The sequence below is a fragment of the Chroicocephalus ridibundus genome, chromosome 2 (assembly GCF_963924245.1).
Source record: "Chroicocephalus ridibundus chromosome 2, bChrRid1.1, whole genome shotgun sequence".
NCBI lineage: Eukaryota > Metazoa > Chordata > Aves > Charadriiformes > Laridae > Chroicocephalus > Chroicocephalus ridibundus.
This window is the reverse complement of record NC_086285.1, coordinates 75,166,587-75,185,332: the sequence shown is the minus strand read 5'-3', so window position 1 is coordinate 75,185,332 and position 18,746 is coordinate 75,166,587. Positions and strand designations below refer to the sequence as shown.

General features: G+C 38.4%; 1 long non-coding RNA gene across 1 annotated transcript in view; it reads left to right on the top strand.

Annotated features, from left to right (window-relative positions):
- The window catches only part of LOC134511642 (uncharacterized), a 32,718-nt gene extending 14,360 nt beyond the window's left edge, over nt 1–18,358 (top strand). Inside the window, exon 3 of the long non-coding RNA XR_010069934.1 lies at nt 17,958–18,358. This is a non-coding gene — a long non-coding RNA (uncharacterized LOC134511642). The remainder of the gene's footprint in view (nt 1–17,957) is intronic.
- Nucleotides 18,359–18,746: the final 388 nt, after the last annotated feature.

Here is an 18,746-nt window from a genome sequence, read left to right as displayed (position 1 = left end):
CCTGCTTAAAGGGGGATGGGGTGGGGGGGAGAGGGAGAAAAGAGAAAAAAAACCAAAAACAACCAAAACCCCCCAAACTTTTCAAACTAGATAACTAGGATAGTAGAAAAATCTTAGCACACCATAAATGTACTATCGTACCTGCTCAACAGTGACAGTCTGCATTGCTGGTGTTTTTATTTCTTAGCAGGTTAAACATATCTGTAAGGGATCATGCTTAGCAGCCAGGTAACATGAATGCAGATCTCTGTAAGCTGTCTGTTCACTTTTATCAACATTGATTCAAAAATAGGAAGTATAACCAAAAGGAAACAACTCCCAGATCTCCTGTTCCTACTCCAAAACACACATAAAAATCAGTTTCTGAATTGCACTCCCTTCCAAAACCAAGTACTAAACCTAAATCAGCAAAAATTAAGAACTTTAACAAATGCCTAATCTTGAATTGTGCACTGGAGACATTATAACATTAATCTAGCTGCTGAGGATGAATATTTGACCTTCCTGGAGTCATCTGAAGTGTTCAGGGTTATTTTACAGGATCGGTATTTCACATCCTCATTTTCAAGGATGACACATTTCCCATGAAGAAAACCTGCTGCATTAAATTCGGTGATTGGCTCTTTGAATGTAACTGTGGTCAAAAGAAAACTTCAAACGGCTTGTGCAATAATCTGATCCCTCCCTTCCTCTTTTAACCATGCCTACGTAGAACTCTTGCACAGGCATTATGTTTGCTTATTAAAAAAAACTTGAAGATGATGGTAACCTTTAATTATTTTTTTATTTGATTTCACTAGAGAAAATTATCACATACCTATGGTGTTAGTTGTCCGAGAGTATGACTGCTTTTTATAGATAATTGCATGTGCATAGTCCTGTCTGAGAAAAACAAAGGTTCTTTCACTTTACAGGTTAATACAAAGCATATCTTCTCCTTTCTAGAGTGTTTGGTCTTCTGGTCCCACTGTCTTCTGCAAAACCAGATCCTGCTCAGTATTTGGACAGAAGTCTCTGTAGACCTTATTTTAAACTGTAACTACTTTAACTTGACTAGTTGGGGTTTTAAAATATTTTAATTTAAGTAAGGCAATGCCCGTGTTCAGTCAATGTAATTTCCGTCTGAGTGACTCACCTCAGTTTTGTTTAACCATAACCTAAACAGGTTGGCTTACGTGAAACAAATTGGCCTGCGTGGAAATAATACCCATACCGACAAGAGGTATTGTGTCGATGGGTAAAGATAGAGCTGCTATCCCAAGTACTCGTTACCACCAGCAGTTGCAGCTGGAGGTGGGGAGATGCCTGCAATATCTCTGTGGGCCCAGACTGAGCAGTGCTGTACCAACTGGGAGACAGAACATACCTGGGAAGTAAGTGGGAACAGGTGAGCACTACCGAGGCCACTTCTGAAACAAATGTCTGTGCTTGCTTTACGCAGTCTTTTCTAACAAAAATAGCCTTAGGAAATAATGATATCTGTCAGTATTTCTTGAAACAATCATACCTGGACATTCACGTTAGAAGACACTGTAAAGGCATTGAGAAGAACTGGTGCAATGAGGTGTGGTTGGAGAGGTTTCCTTGCCGTTGCCACTCTGACGATTCAAAATGTGGCTCCCACAGAAAACTACTGAGCAGCCCTTCCCGGAAAGAGACCGGCTGACTAACCATAAACGACTCACTATGATTTAGGTAAATCATAAGATCAAGTAGATTTTTGGTTTAAAAAAAAAAAAAAAGGTACAGATGATCTCGCAAAAAATATTTTCTGAGTAGGCCCAAAATTTCACAGAAACAGCTTTCTGAAAATTCCTATCAAAGAAGATAGCCCTTATGCAAGATGGGAAACAGTAGCTCAGAAGAAAGGACACTAAACACCTCGGGGAAGGGGATCTTGGTGCACTGCAGTGGCTAACTGCACTAACTCAATGGCACAAACAGGACAACATCCCGGAGAAGCAGTAAGTCATATTACCTCTGTATCTGGTAATGAGAGAACTGCTACTGAAATATACTTTGACATCCATACTTAAAGGATGGGACAGATCATTTGAAATTTTTAAGAAAAGAATGACAAAATTAAAGGACTAAAACATATGACAAAACCATGCAAGGAGACAGTAAATGGAGGAAAAGATCGAATATCAAAAGGTAAACTAGGACCTCCTGGCTAAAATCTGGGAATCGTCACACTTTGAGCTGAAGGAAGGCATATATTTTTCGTCACAGGGAGGGAACATATTCCTTTGCAATGACCGAACAGATACTGTTCAATGGCAGATCCATCCTCACAGGCAGAGCTGAATGGTTTTCTCAGAGACTTGCTCTTTTCAAGCAGAGCATCAGCATTTGATAAGGCACCAGAGTCAGCTCCAGGGTCCCTGTGTCAGAGGCCATATATGATGACAGCTGTGATTAGTTCTAGACTTAGCATCTCTATAAGAAGTATCCCTGACCCTACTGCTTTTCTCCCACTGACAGAATAATTCCAGGGTTTCTTCCCTCCCAAAGCCTTGGCTTCCCAGTCTATTGCTCTGGTGTATGGCACCCAGGCACGATGCAGCTACTAGTCTCACAAACAGCCCTAGTAAATCAGCCTAAGGATGCCACAGCACATGATCACAAATAAATTAAGGTTATCTTTTCCTAAAAATTATGCTGATATTACGCATTGGTGTTAGCAGGACTTCCAGTTCAAGAGATAGCTGTTTGGATAGGCAAAGCTCATGAAGTCCTGGTCAGATTGATAGCTTAGCTCAGAACTCTGGCATTTGGATTAAAGCAGTATAGAAATGAATCTTATATTTGACATTTAAAACACTTTCAAAGGGAACCTTTTCCACAGCCTGTAGTTTCTTAAATCATAGCAGAAAGAACTGCCATGGCAGAACGGTGTGAGAAATTACTCTCCAACTGCTTCTCTGTTTTCCCACATTATGACTGAAGACATTAGTCCCTGAATCATTTTACATCCTGGCGTTATGTGCAACAACACTGTGCGTAATAAACAGACGATGCAACAGAAAGAAAATCTGAAAATTCATTTCTCTTTTCTTTTGGACAACATCTAGAATATAAATGTGGTTTGTGGCAGCTCCAGCTGAAAGAAAAGAAAGGGCTGCTTTCGGAGGCCTAGCATGACTAAAAACTTTGGATTTATACAGTCTGACTCCCATTTCCTGTGCGACCTTGGCAAAGTCACTTATTGTAACATTTTCAGAAATGGATGCTATTTCCTCAGGCTTTCATTCTACTTCTCATCTCCCGAGTATCCGACTGTTTTGCATGTACAACCAATAGCAAGAGTAAATGTCTCAAGGGACTTTGTGGAATCTCTGTATCTTGAACCTTTCAGGGCTTCAGAGCTGTTTGATATAACATATATATGGCATGATTTGTTAGCTTGCTTCAGGACTTCCCCTGCAAAACTTTGGGTTTTATAGAGTGTCTTTATGGACTGCCAGAGTTTTGCAAGCCCAGTTTGAGACAACTAAGTCATCCAGATGAAGTCAGTGGGAGATAGAGTAGTTCTGAAATATCAGATCTTTTTCCAAATTAATTTCTTCCCGTGCACATGAAATGATGCATGTAAGAACTGAAGGACACAAAACTGAGAAGTGGGTGTTTCATCTCTCCCTTATTTCTCAGATCTGAAGTCGGCGGTTTAGCTATTCCGGAATGGTTGAGGCAGAGGAAGTAAGGAGACAACCACTGAACAAGTTGAAGACCTTCATACATGGAGGAAGTGAAGTAATATGCTTATACATATGCTTTATATATGAGGGGCTTTGTACATTTGCCAGCAACTTGCATTGATTTATAAGAAACATCCTCTCAAACCCAGATATTCAGGTTAAATTAGTAATTGAAATCTCACTCTGCTGCAGTGTTAAATAAATAGTACATACTTTAGGACTGAAAGAATCAATCCAGCAAGGAAGGACTACATCAGGCTATAAATACAAAGAGACCAAAGTTCTGCTGATGTGTTAATTAGCTATTGTAGGAGATTCAAATACACCGCATACTTTCTCTTTATCTTCACCAATCCCTATCCTGCTCGAGTTCAGACTGGGGTGGGCTATCAACCTGCACAATCATCAGAAATCATATTCTGGGGAATATTCAGACAAGTCAGGCAGAGCATGGGAAGCTGAAGTGCTCTAGTAGGGCTTGGAAAAGCATCAGACTCTCTGTTGGTGTTCATCCCCCCAGCCTTAGATATTCTCTAATTTTTATCTCAGGACAATTTCAGTGATACCATCTTATGGGTCTCACTGAATTTTTCCATGTATGTCCTCTACATTTTACTGTGCCCATAGGAAATGTCATTTCTCATTGCCGTGGCTTGAGTTTCATTTCCACTTTCCTCCTTTCAGTTGTGTGCAATTGAAGCTTTCACTGGCTAAAATTTCTCCTCCTTTCTTTTTTAAGAACATATGCAAGCATGTAATCACTTAAATGCTCAAAACTATGCCAAGATGAAAATATCCCTTGCTTTACATGCCAGATCATAAAAACAAAGGGAAAGCTTAGCTTTTCTTAAAATTATGGGGATAAAGTTTGCTCATAAAAATTGAAAACAGTAACAAACTTCTGATGAACCTGTTCTTTAGTACCTTTGAACAAGTCTAGCCACCAGCAGGACAGCGGAAAATTGTGTCTGCTGCTCTTACCAGCAAAACCTACACAGGGACAATGACTGGAAAAGAAAGGAAAATGCATGCATTTGTTCCAGTAGTTAAACCAAAATGAAGTGGAGTGAAAGTCTTCTGTGCAGGTGAACATGATATTGCATACCTGCTAGGGAAATGTTGACAAGTAACTGTGCATGCACTGACTGCCTTTTACTCTATCAAAATCCAGTTGTACCAAGATTAGCCAACAAAATTAATAAAAGGAGGGGGAAAAAAAGGAAAGGCAGCACCTGGAAAACAACAGAAACCTGCAAAACCAAGATCTGAATAGGATCAGGCGAATTAGCTGTGGCATACGCTTCAGATTCCCTCAAAACATAAAGAAAGATATCATTGTTTGGGAAAAAAAAAAAAAAAAAAAGGAACTTAGCTCCAATAGCTTTCTTAACTGCCACTTTCTAATATTTTGGAAACAAAGAAAATGCAGTATACTAACTATTTGAGCTGAATGGGAACACAAACTTTCTCACACCTCAGTAAATACTTGAAAGAGAGCATTACTCTAATATCTGTAAATCAGGGCACTTCAAATTAACCCCATGTTCATTAAAAAGCTTGCTGATTTTATGTTTTTTGTTATCATTCTGATATAAGTCTGAGAACAAAAGTGCTTAACAATTCCAGTCAAATAGGATAAGGGCATTAATTCTTGTTTGGATGCAAGAGCAACATAAATCATCTGTTCCAAGCTAACAATTTAAAGAGTGCACAGCACATTATGTTAAATAAAGTATTAACACTGAGTTAAGAACACCTATTAAGGGACTTTGAGAGTTCTGGCTCACATTACTTTACACTGTTTTTGAAATAACCTTATTCCAGCTTTTTAATCCCATAATTATTCTACAACAGTATTGTCAGAAAACTCCACAGCTTCTAACAATTTATAGCTGTAAGACATTATGTGAACCACTTCCGTTAAATTCTTGCACTTAATCGTATTATCAGCTTGGCCCACATTGGTAACTTATCTTTTAAGTTTTAAGACAAATAACTTTGTAACTGCAATATGGTTAAATAAAGTGTTTTTGATAATCCAAATTTCTGTGTTTTTTGAAACAAGCTACTGAAATACTGAAGAAAAAAATCAAATGTTATGTGTGGATGCACATATATGCATATACATGTATACACGCACACTTATATTTAATACATTCTTGTGATTGGCCTTCTCTCACTCATTTAGCAGAATGATTTCTTCCCAGTTGCTTTCAAAATTTACAGCTCAACTATCAGAGGCTGTTCTTTCTGAACCCCTGTTTTCTTTCCGAGATGTTTTCTCTCGATTTCAATGGACGTCCTAGATCCACTGTTGTGCAGATACTCGTATTAGACGTTGCCACAGAATTAATTTAGAGCCTGCGATGCTTTGAAAGGATAGTGCAAGAATTCCTTAGCGGTGAGGCTGACCTGGTAGCAAAAGGAAACGGTGGGTGGTGCATTCATGAACTTACTTAGGCATTGGCTTGTATATCTGGTCAGACAGGCCATACGCATCAGCTGTTTGGAGGAGGAGAGAAACTGCTACCCGATTACCTTCTTCCAAGACATTCTTCACAGTCTCCTTTAACAGAGTTATGTCTTCCTCAGTGACACCTGTGATCTCTTTGACCCAATGGGTGGGATTGTGTGGGTGTATGGAGTATCTCGGGTGGATATGGCAACTATATGTGTTTATATAAATATCTACAGAGAAAGAGCTCTCCAATGTTATGGGTTATTGATGCTTAGCTAGAAATCAGAGAAAACTTAGGAATTTTTTTAATAGCAAAATGTTCAGATGGTCTAAGGTCAATGCTATGAAATAAACCTAACCAAAATATCTCCATGTTACTGTAGTTGTCAGAGACAGTGAATAATGACCTTGAAAAAGAAGGTTTCTCACTGTGCCTTGTTTTTTGGCCCATCAGTACAAGAAAGACAGGGACAAACTGGAGAGGGTCTCCTGAAGACCATTTGGATGGGCTGAGGACTGGAGCTGTACATGGGAGCTGGGCTGGACGACCTCCTCAAGTCCCTTCCAGCTGAATTATTCTGTGAATCTGTTAGTCTTTCTGGTACTCCTCTTCACTATAAATCATTTGGAATACAACCAGAATAATATAGAGCGAAAAGGGGCCCCAAGGATCATACTGGCCTGTTCCATTTCTACCCCCACCTTGGCCAGATTTTCTGTCTGACTTACCTCTATAAAGCTTTAAGCTAGCTAAGAACCTAGCACCCAACACCATTGGATTGAAGTACATTTGTCACAGAAATTGATTGGGACAATTAGCTGAATAAATAGACATAGCATATCTTTAAGTGCCATAAAAGTGACATGACTGCAGGTAAATCATAGGAATAATTACAACCAGGAGTCGGGTTTTCCAATCACTCTCCCTACGTACTTTGAATTGCAGGGCCTTCTGGTAACTAATTTGCCACTTTTTGTAGAGAAAGTAAAGAACAGATTTTTAGTGATGGCCAAGCTGTAAGGTACCTATGAATGAACAGCGAAAATGCTAAAACATGACACTTTTAGGAAACATGGAATTTTGCTTGATCTTTGTAACTTCTCACAAATATTAAAGTGGGCACAGTGTCAAGAGACTGAATTTTTATGTCTAGAGCTGAGTTTAATTCATTCATGAAATGAAAATACTTTTGTGAAAAAAATAAGCGTTACTTCAGGCAGAAGTGAAAGCAATTTATGAAGATTTACCCAATCAGAGAAAATAAGAAAACTGCATGATTTAGATAACCGCTCTGATTGTATGAAGTATTTAATTCTCAAAGGAACATTCCAAGCAGAGAATCTGTGGGAAAAACACATATGAATACTGTTTACATTACATATAATTGAAATTTTGTTCATTTGACACTTCAGACAAAAATTCCATTTTGGAAAAAAAAAAGCCCAATTCTATTGAAATGGTTAATCATCAATTTAAAATAAAAGCTAAGAAAGTCATGAAAAATAGCAGACCAAACGTAAAGTAAAATTTTCCCTCATTTTAGCAAATAGGTCAGTTAGGTTTTGTGGTGTGAAGACTCTGAAAACCTCTGGATATACTTTCAAATACATATAAAGGAATTGTTTTCAGAGAAATTTTTCAATACCTGACTTCCCAGCCACCTCAGTGTTTAAGTGTCCAAAAAGTAATACAGTTTCCACAGAAAAGACTAATTATTACTGATAAAAGAAGACTAAATTTTCTGTAATTAGTAAGTTCCTATGACAGATAGACTATCCAGCTTGGGAATTCAACAAAGGGAATGTCTCTTACATTGTGCAATAATTTAATTTCAGATTTTGTGTTTCTGATCTTACCATTTTCTTCTTTATATACATATATATGTGTGTGTGTACATGTCTGTCTCTCGCTCACTTTATTTATATATATGCAACTTGATGAAAAAATATGACACAAACTCCAATAGATAAAAAACTTTGACAATTTTGGCTAACCCTTGCTTTCTCTCCTTGTGGCTTGTTTTATTTCTGATTAACACAATTATTTCCCAATTCCCTTTAATTATTCTTGACTTTGTGTTTTCTAACAATTTTAGTGAGACCTGAACTCTACAATAAGCCATGACTTGTCATGGGACAAGATGTTATTTTCTAAAGGATATTGTAAAAGAGAGGTTTGGGCTTGGGGCATGTGAGGGTAGGGTTTTTTGCACCTTCCCTGCTTCAGCTGAAAATTACTGTTCATAAATGTAGCTAAATTTATACTTCCAAGTCTCCAAGGGAGAACATGCATACTTACATTTCAGAACTGAGTCCCAGCTTAGCCAAGAAATCCAGAAACGTGCCCCACCACTGCTGGTTTTTAGTCCCTCTGAATGGCATCTTCTTCCAAATGTGTTCACAGTCCCAGCTGTGAGCAAATCCATTTGGAAATGCCAGGGGACGAAGAAGACAAAAAAAGTTTTTGCATTTGTTTGGTCAGTGTTACGTGGGGAAACTGGGCTTTAAACTAACGTTACTGATTCATAACACTTTCAGACATGCAGTTTATATGAACATGCAAAGTCTGGAGGGTTACCCGACGACTGTCAGCCTGGAACTCTGGTGAGGATTCACTTGCTGTGTCACTAGCTCAAGCTTCCAACCGCATTCGTGTCAGGCCCTAAGCTTCTGGATGAAATTAGAGTGAGTTGCCAACAGCAACAGGCAAGAGATAACTAGATGTTTTCCTGCCTCAGGAAAAATCTAGTTCAGATGGGTACACCCTGAAATTTGGACCACAGTTCAGGTCTGTTCTTATTTTATCTGGTCTCTGCCTGCGTGAGACACATGAAGAATTCGGATTCTTACTTATATTTGCCAAAACAATGCTAATATCAGGTCATCAAACACAAACAATTTAGAATAAACATCTCTGAGTCTTGGCCTCAACTGGAAAAAAAATGTAAAAATCAGCAAGGCTAGCAATGAAGCAGATGGCTGCAGTTGGGCAGCATAATATCACTGATACTCACTATACTAAGCACAAAGGTTATGGAGCTCTTCAGGCTTCCAGAATTTATTCATTAGACCCACCTGTTGTCTTTATTTTCATATGCCAAATGCTAGCTCTTGGAGACAGGGACCTTCTTTCCTATACAGACGTTAGTTCCTAATGCAGCGGAGTTCTACTTCTCAGCTGAATCCTGCGTGTTAGTTCGAGAGATCAAAAAACTCCTATGCGATCCATAAGGAGGTAAACGAAGGTGGGTTTCCCAGGCTCTTCCAGCCTGGTTTTCTGTTGAGTGGCGACAGAGCACTGACAGATTTGACTACAACACAGAAATAACAACACTGAAACTAAGTTCCTTTCAGCTTTATGGGGTTAAAAAAATAGGGGGGAGCGGGGAAGAAAGTAACAGACATTTTTGCCAAGTTTTCTTTTTTTCCAAACATTTGCAGTTCTGCCCATCAACAGACATATCTGTGCTCGTTTCCTTCTGCGTCAACTAACGTCACGCAATGTGCTTGGTTTGGGTCAGATGCTAACACCCAAAGAGAAGGGGCTGGGGCCTTTGCAAGAGCGCGTTCACTTGAAAAGGTATTTATTCAGGATATTAAGTCAGTTTTCCACTGGGGATGGTTTTGTTCTCAGCGTTCCTCTCACTGAACCGATTTGGAATCAATGCCTGATCTTGTGCCTCTCTTGCAGCTTGCCTTCAGAGTCTTCTCTTTAAGGAAATTATGCATGGAAATTCCTTTTTACGAGCTTTTACTGAAACCACAAGTCTGTATCTGAAATATATACTACTGCAAAATTTTGCCCAAAGCTTTGTCTTGGCTATATAAAGAAATTATAGGTGTGGACCAATTTTTGAATTAGCATGAAAACTGCTTTTATGTGCATATGAGAAAGGCCTTTGAAACATCTTGCCAAAGGCTTTTTTGTCTTCTGGTTGTTATAAGAAAACATGGTTGCCCAAAAGAAAAAACCTGATCATGGTTCCACCTTAATCAGATTCACAATCGTGTCCTAATGCAATTTGTCCTAATCCATTTCTAAGGAAGACAACCATTTATGATTTGGAAAGACATGTGGGAATAAATGTGGCTATATGGAAATCCCCTGAGTCCTTTATGTACTATATTTTACCAGTTCATAAAAAAACCTAATTACATTTTAGAGAAGAAGGCATTATAGACGCGATGTATATTCTAATACAAAAATCCTCTACCCGGGTGTCCTACGATCAAACTGTGCTCAGTTTGCAATATCACAGTGCATTTTATATCTCTGTGGCTGGTTTTAGAATAATGATGCCATGCTTAACACATTTTAATACTGATCATACATTTCAGCACATGGCTGAAAATGCTGCTGTGCTTGTTTTGTTTTGCAAAAGAATGCCTTCTGCTTAGTATGGCAGCAAATTGCCCTTGCAGCAAAATAGATAATTACTTGGTGCCCACAGAATAAATTAATTAATACTTGTGCAAGCATCTATATATTCATCCATACACAAAACTGTATATAGTTATATCATTAAAATGACGTGCTCCAGAGAATGAAGAGACAGTTCAATGTGTTCAGGAATCTGCTTAGACATATCATCTACCCCACCCCGTACACATGAACGTTGGGAAGTGAAGGGCGGGATTGGAAAGGGTACAAGAACACCCTTAAAAAAAGACTTAGCTTTAAACATATGAGTTGTCCCATTGGAATTGTGCGAATAAAGTTAACCATAAGTGTTTTGAGGACTGGGGTCCTAAAATAATACAGCAGAGTTCCAAATGTAAAACGGTCGAGGTTTATTTGCACTGAAATTCTTTCATGTGCTATTTCCCTTCATACACACACATTAAAATATTATAAATGTTATTGTTAGGAAATTTTTGCTGTAAACATTACTGACTATAATGAATGGTATAAAACTGGTGCAGGCCAGCAGTGTAAATAATCAGATTCTTTCTATTTACCCATTTGTAATAATTAGGAGATCACGTAACTCATGAAATCATAACTATCCAACATTTCATCATTTGTTTTTTACTTGAAAAGTTGGGGAGGGAATGTTTTTCTTTTGCACGCTCGCATCTGTGGATGATCGTTTGCTCTTTAGCTGGTGAAAACTGAGGTCCTAATTCAAAGCTTGTCATCCGCCCTACCTTTTTTATCAGGTGATTGGTTTCACGTGCTGGAAAAGTTGCTGTTGATGAAGAAACAATGGTTTTGCATGCACCTTGTAAAGGATATTTTTTGTTCGTTTGCCTGATGAAAAATAGAGCTCCGGGGAAGTCAAGTTTTCTTTTACACAGGATTGCAAGACAGAAAAATTTGGCCCTGTTCCAGAGTGGAGCAAAACCCAAAATAATGGAGTTGCCTCTGAAGGAAAATTCCACTACTTGTTCAAAACACGTTGATCTTATTTTGTGCAGATATAATGTTAAATAAGACAAATGGGAAGAAAATAAAGTGAAAGTCTGCTGAAAATTAAGAATCTGTTTGAATCCCAAAATATCAAAGCAATATTTCAATATGAAATTATTTTTTAAGATTTTCTGAATAAAAGTGATATTGCAAAGCATTTCAATTTTTAAAAATCTGCATCTTTCAAAATAAAAGTTTCCTCAAAGTGTATTAAATTAAACCATCTTAAAAAATCAATATAAAATTAAATTCTTCTTCATAAGAAAGTTAGAATGTTAGAGTTTTCCCTTTCTTTTAAAATTGTTTACTTTTAAACACAGAGAAGTGCAATGTCCCCACTTCTCGTTCCAATGATTCTGTATGTAGTGCACAATATGACTAAAAAAAAATTGATTTACCCCTTGAAACCCTACAGTCACTGTCAGAATGAATTTTGGCATTCAGAAAACTTCATGCCTTGGCAGCAGCACCGACAATCAAAGATTTGGAACAAACTTTGATGGGGGCAAAGGTGCATTATAACAACAACTTTACTGGTAGCTTCTAACAAGAAGGAGCAAGATTATAGGCTTCCTGATGTTAGAACCTGAAATAATTCATGACAACTGAGTGAAGTTTAGTTTCTAAGAAAATATAGTCTTCAACACTTTTACCGTTGAGTAGAAAGCGAGACAAAATACATTTTTGTGCACTGTATGAATACGTCTCCAAACTGATGTCCTAATTAATGTATGAACAAAGCATTGCAGCAACTAAAAGAGAAGAAGCCATCTCATTTCAAGTTACTATATACACACACACATACAAAATGGAACTATTCTCCTTTGATATTTGTTATTGTTGTTTTGGTTTTTTGGGTTTGTACGTGGGTCTTTTTCGCTATATTGTGTCTTACTTGTATTTGAAAAATGATTTCTCCCCATTTACTTGGTTTCAAAGCTTGGCATATGTTTCTTATGCAGATATAACATAACACGTAGGTCTGGACACCACCATTGGTCTAGACAATACCACTGGCCAAACTTTGCAGTGATATGACAAAAAGAAACTTTTTAATGTCGAGAATATTAGAACTAATACAGAACTGATGTCTTCTGAGCTGATGGGCAATCAGCATTCAAAAATGACAAATCTAACCAGGTACAAAAATAAACCCATGCTCAAATTTTTAAAGAACAGTTGTCAGAGAATGGACGTTTAACACTTTCTGAAATTTTGCCTTCTTTATACTGGCGTCCAAAAACAAAGGTATCACACACCCTTTTCCCCCCCCTTGTTTTTTTTCTTAACATTTAATTTTAGATTTATTAAAACTGAAAGTTGCAGACATAGTTTTTGCAAGCTCAGCATGCTCAATATGTAACTTTGAGTACCTTTAACAAGACAAGACTGATTTTCCTATTGGGAAGATTAATTTCTCATTGCTGTTGTGGTATAAGTACAGGCCTGTTTTCCTTTGTAATAAATAAAGCTGAAGTCAACACATGTAACCGCTGGTATAATACGTGCATGTTGTGAAACTTGCCTTGACTCAAATCTGTTTAATGGTTTTCCACTGAAAATTCAACATCTGCCAACACCACACAAATCTTGATAACTGATGTCATCGTGAAACCATTAAGCCTTGGTTTTTAACATGTTAGGAAAACAAAGGGTTTATGGAAGACTGCTAACAGAGGGCTAAATCCTGGAGCCCTTATTCAACAGTAGGAATTGTTCCTTGAGTAAGGTGTGAGTAAGAACATCTTAAGCCTGGCAGAATGTAAGCAAGCTCTTGTTCCACATTAAATTTAATTAGCCAAGTCATTCATGAAAATGACACCGTAAGATATGAAACCTGTCACTGCAAATCACCTGTGTTTGTGCCTTTCGTCACTGAGGCTGATTTGGGAATGCGTGTCCTGCCACACTAGCTACCGGCTTTGATGTGTCACAGCTGTGATACTGCAGCAAGGAAAAGCCATTTAAATAGAAGGGGAGCGCTGGAGGAGTCAGGCATTTCCCCCTAAGGATCAGAAACTTCTCAGCAGAGGCCATCCAGTGATACATATTGAATAAAAAGGTCCTCATACTAAAATCTCATAACGTGCCTGCAGGATCCCTGTAGCTGTAGCCAGGGGAAAAGCTGTGTAGTGTTGAAACAGTAAGGAGCATCCATGCAGATAAAGGAGGAATCCCATGTTATCTCTAATATCCATACACCTGCAAAACTGATAATGCCTATCCAGCAGTTTGTTTCCTGGGCACAGAAGTGGTTAATCAAAGTTACAGCATAAGACCTGTGGGGGAGGGAAAGTCATTTAATTAATGTGCCAGATATCCTTGCCAAAGCTTTTGCCAAGATTAGGTTCAGATTGTAAAGAAATCTCCAAGAGAAGGATAATTCTCAACACCTGCGGGCATTTTTATTAGCTGCTTGCACAGAATAGAAAACCTTATGTTAAAGTATTTGTCTCCGCTCTACCAAACTGACCTCACATGCTTTTATCTGGCCATAACCATAAGCAGATTTTAAAGCAGACTGCAGAAGAGATTGCTAATGGGCAAGTGCTCTGTGGCAAATCCACTCAAATAAAGTAACCTGTGGATGGAAGCAATCACAAAAAGCTGTTCAAAAGGGACGCCGTCAAAATTCACCATCAAGGACAGATTCAGGTGCACAGAGAAGGAAGAAAGTGAAAGAAATCACTACTGTCTTTAACACATCCAGAAGGGGCATCCACCTAATGCAGCGTTACGCTAGATCCAGGTCCAGGCCACCAGGGCAGAACCGTGGCTTTGTTAAGGGGAATAGCAAAATTCCCCATGAACCTCTAAATGTTTTCCCCTGAAAAAACTTCAGTGGTATTTTGGGGTGTTTTTTTGTTTGTTTGTTTGTTTGTTGTTTTTTTGGGGTATTGTGTGTTCTGGGTTTTTTTGTTTTAGTTTGTTTTTTTTGTTGTTGTTTTTGTTTTGTTTTTGTTTTTTTTTCCAGAGGCAGCTGATTCTACAACACCCTGCAGAACGAGGTTCAAAAGTTGAATGCATAGCCACAATGCTTTCAGGGAAACAAAACCTCAGTAAACGCCTGATGCGTTTAGAAGCGGATTACAATAAATCTAGGAAATGATTATGTTTTGGTACTACATAATGTAACTCCTCGTTAAAAGAAATTGAAGTAAATGTAAGGTTTGTTTATCTGTATTTTGTTGTGAAATAATTTGTTTGCGTCTGAAAAGAACAGTTACAACTGTCTAGTGGAGACTTGTGGAATTGTTACCTACCGTTGATCCAACAATATGCAGTTTCAGCACATATAAACACATAGACACATGGATAGACATGTGCAACCCAATTTCTGCAACCGTTTGTGGTGGTGAAACATGAATTCTCAAATGTTCATCATTCCACATACATTAAACGGTCTTTCTGTAATCTGTTTTTATCCATTTAAATTATATTTTTCTGGGGTTCAGAAAACTCCCACCTTTTTCCTAGCTAGAACAACAGCACAAGGTCTTGATTTCCATTCTTCTAGGGCTAATGAAATAAAAATACTAGTAATTATGAAAAAAATACCAACATCTGCGACTTTGGAAAATATAGTAAAAATCTTTAGATTTTTCAAGAAATAGTCTCAACACGTTGACCCGAGTTTTGGTGGTGTTATCGTTCTGGCTGCATTTTCTTGTTCCTGTCTCAGCTGCACCAGAATCCTTTCAAATAAAAAGTTAATGACAACTCGCAGCTCAGTAATTCCAGGTCAGATTCTTCCCTCTTCACTCATGCTAACTAGTACTTCATTCTGCAAAAGCCTAAGTCACCTAAATGAGTGATGATGATACTGAATAAATGACCAGGAACATCAGGAAAGCTGCAATGAATCTAAACCTTAACTCATCTGTCCTTCCATTTTTTTCCCAGTAAACATCACAAAAACAGTGAATCACCCTAAATATTGATTACCCTTTACATCAGGTAGGGTAATTTATGGCACTCACCACTTACTGTGCTGGCAAAGTCGCATGCTATAAAGTGCTGGATGAGGTAAGGAGCGCAGAGCTGTGAGAGAACCCTGCCATTTGCAGTCATTTGCAGAGAAATTGCAGAATCAGATCCTGATGTCATGACCCTAAAATTCGTAAGCAAGGCCTTCCCACAGTCTTTGAGAATATTGCAACTGATCTAATAGCTCTCACACCAAAGCAACTCCTCAGCAAATACATCAGTTCAGAACTGAGGTCACTTCTTAACTTTCAGAAAGCTGAATATAGTCTTAATTACAACTAACTTTGCATGCTTTATACACTATAAATCTATGATTAGCTTTTACAAAGTAGATCATGAAAAAAAAAAAAAAGTATTAGGATATTCCTAAAGGTATTCATGCTTGTCCAGGAAGGTAAAATTGCCGTTAGGGCTTTTACACTATACTTCCTAATTTTCCCTGTCACAAGAAAAAGAGCAATCCAGCACTTTCTGTTTACTGATTCTCTCCACAGTCCAAATTCAAGGTGATGGCCTTCTCCTGCCATGATGTTACAACTTACAACCATTTTAAACCTACCCCTAGGAGTTTACTTAGAAAATAATTCTGAGTGTATATAACGACGAGCCATCTTTTAAAGACCGAGCTTAATAATTAACACACCGTTTTCAGAACTATAAAGATCAAAAGCAGCTGTGCAGATATCCTTGTTAGCATTGCTGATACAGGTTAATCTGGATAAAATCTAACTATTCAACTTGCTATGAACAATGGAATAAGAAGTGATGCAGACTTCTGTAAAACATAACACGCTTTTGTGTTCTGTGGAATTTGCTCGGGCCCCAGCCCTACAGAGTACATACATCTGAGTTTTACACCTGACTAGTTCCACCAGCTGAGAGAGGGTTACTCATGCGTATCATGTTAAATGTGAAAATAAGTGCCTGCAGGATCGTAAGGAGCAACACAGGCACTGAAAAGACAGCATAATCTTGATGGGCAAATAACAAATCTGTTCCTCCATGAAAAATAAAAAGAAAGAAAGTGAGCCTGCCCTAATAGCTTCATCAGTGCAAATTTGGCAAACACAGCACCATGGAAGCTGACTGCAATTTTTCCACTGTAAGCCTGACCTGTAATTCATTAACCTACCACTAACACACGATCCACCTCATGTTCAGTTCTTAGAAGCACACGAAGGAAAAGGCAACTTGAATGAATTTTTATTCCCCTGCCCTGGAAAAAGGGCAAGGCATGCCATATTTGTAAAATTTCATAAACACTAGAAAAAACTATAAAATAATCTATGACTAATCTACTGAATGTATTCATACGCCACTCAGAATGGCTTTCACATGGGGTTTTTTGCCCACATTAATGCCATTAGGCTGTAACTCTTCTTTGATATTGCACTACTCTCCCATAAAAATACACAAACCCTCCTGTAACACCACAATTGCAAAGGTCCAAGACCAATGATAAAAATGCTGCCACTTTATTTCCCTGGGTACTTGCCACCTGCCCCATGGCTAATGCTGTGCTCCCTAACGCTTCTGAGTATTTCTGTAAACCCCACTTCTAAATCCTTCTAAACCCCACTTCCGAGCCCACTTCTAAATCTTTTCCTAGAACCCGAGTTCATGAATGGCTGCTAGGTTAGGAAGTATTAATGGGAGCCGTTTCACCAAATACTAACATTGCTTTCTCTTTCATGGGACTGTGAGGAATTTAAGACAACCGAAAACTGAGCCCACAATTGTTGGTTTTGCATGGGTTTATCAGAGTCTGTCTAATTGAAGACAGGTCCATAAATAAAACATCAGGCCATTTTTTTCCTCTGTTATTATCCTCATTAGGATAAGATTAGATCACACAAAGATCATAGTATGTGAAAAATTGTGATGCATTAGATTAGACCCCTTTAATGGGAATAAACCCAGTACTTCCCAAATTCCTTCAGGAAACTCAGATGAGTGGCTCACTTAGAAATTTTGAAGCAACTGACTGAAGAACTTCACTCCAGCTTCCCCAAAACAAGTATAAGCTGTCATTTGTTGAAGAATTTTAGAGTTATTTCCTTTCTTTAGTTTTTGTATAAAACTCCTAACTAAAGCACTGCAACTTCTAGATAAAGTACCATAGGTCCTTGCAACCTTAGAAACAAAAGATTATTTTTACTTTCTTTGCCAAACTATAGTTTTTCCCAATTTGAACCCCCCTATCTCATTATTTACTTTCATTTTAAGGTCACTGAATTTTCAGGTTGCCCCTTGACAGTAGCCAAAGCCACCCATAAGTTACCAACACACTCAGACTAACCACCCCGTTACCTTTCCCCTGCTCTGAAAATTGCCTAGTTAATACATCACCACCAAACTCAGAGATTCCTAGCCTCTACTTTGGCATTTTCTGTTTCTATTTCAGACCAGAGAAGACCCCGTTTGCCTTACAGCCTGTCTGGTTTCTTCCAGCCTTATTAGCTGATGTAAAGAAAGAAGATAGGACTTCCTACAGTCCCGGGCATTGCTCTGCAACTCACCTTGGAGATTGGAAAGACTGCGGAGCTTTCTGGGAAGAACCTTTCTTTTGCTTTTATTTCTGCACCCTGTAAGCTGTGTAATTAATGCTACACAAGCACAGATATGCATAACTCTAACGAGTGACTATTTTTCAGAATCAATGCCATAAATGCAGCCTATTGTGATTTGTGGTTTTAAGCTGCGCAGCAGAGGCTGATCAGCACTGCATCCGCAGTCTAGAGGCAAACTCCTGTGTTTATACAGGCAAATTACGGGTCTGGATGAACAGCGAGAGCAAGCTCTTCATTCCTGCAGGATTTTCTCTACTGCCAGGTCTGGCTCCATAAAATACAACATTCAAATGGGGGGGCGGGGGGTAGGAACTAATCCTATTCTGAGTTACGTGTGCCAAATTTCAAAGCTTTACGCTTGGGTGCCATCCGCATTGAGACAGATCCTGCACGTTGCTCACTCTTCCTTCTCTTCACACGCTTTTATTGCCGAGATGCAGTTCTAAAAAACAGCTTTAGAAAGCAGTAGTTTGAGAGACCGTATCCCCGTTTCCTCCAGTAAAGCATAGCCATACGGACATTGCAAACGGCATCATTTCTTTTTGTCTTTCCTCTTCTTCAAAATGTTGGTTTATAATGGGTTAAAAATCTGCTGCTAAGCACTGGCCATTTTAAGGTGTATT